The following is an 819-nucleotide window of genomic DNA, read 5'->3' as shown; positions in this document are numbered from 1 at the left end:
CGCCCGCCCGCCACACCTCTTGTCCGTCTCGCGTCCGAGTCTGGCCGATTCGCCGACTCGCTTGATAATCCGGGGGGCTCGTGAGCCGCCGGAAGTGGCCAAAGCGTCATGCAAAAGATACCGGTTCGCCGAGACCAGGGCGCCGACGAGGCCAGGGTACTGACGAGCTCAGGTTATTGACGTTCCAGGATACTGCCGAGACCAGGTTACCGATAAAGCTAGATCGTCGACGAGGGAGAAAAAAAAAAGGTTATGGAAGAGATCAGAGTATAAACGACAGCAGGTCAGGGTATTGGTGGAACCTCTTTATTAGAGAGACAAGGTTACTAACGAGACCAGGCAAATCACGAGGAAAAGATTATCGACGAAACCAGGGTATTAACAAGAGCAGCTGACTAACGAACAGAAGGTTACTGGCAAGACCAGGGTAGCGATGGTCCAGGGTGAATAGGAATCGCTCCTGCAATTCCTTGAGCATCGCCCCCTCCTCCAACCCCTCCTCCAACAGACGCATCACGCATGAATGGACGGGGGGGGGGGAGATGACGCTGCGCATGACCTCGTCCCTTTAACCCAATGACTGCATGACACAGGGACGTCAGCGAGAGAAGGGGGAGGGGTTAAGTGAGCTGCATATCCCACATTTACTTTTATTCCCTTAAAGCTCTTAAACCCGCGAAGGACATCCTAATCTCGTCCTCTGGTCTCCCAACCGGATAAAAAACCCTGTCCGGTTACTGATCAACATGCAACTCCGCGGCCGACGTCCCCCATCCCTGTACCCATCCTACCCCCCTCCCACCCCGTGCCCACGCGATC

The sequence above is a fragment of the Penaeus monodon genome, chromosome 24 (genome assembly GCF_015228065.2).
Source record: "Penaeus monodon isolate SGIC_2016 chromosome 24, NSTDA_Pmon_1, whole genome shotgun sequence".
In the NCBI taxonomy this organism is placed as follows: Eukaryota; Metazoa; Arthropoda; class Malacostraca; order Decapoda; family Penaeidae; genus Penaeus; species Penaeus monodon.
The sequence above is the reverse complement of the archived record's forward strand: the minus strand, read 5'-3'. Positions refer to the sequence as shown.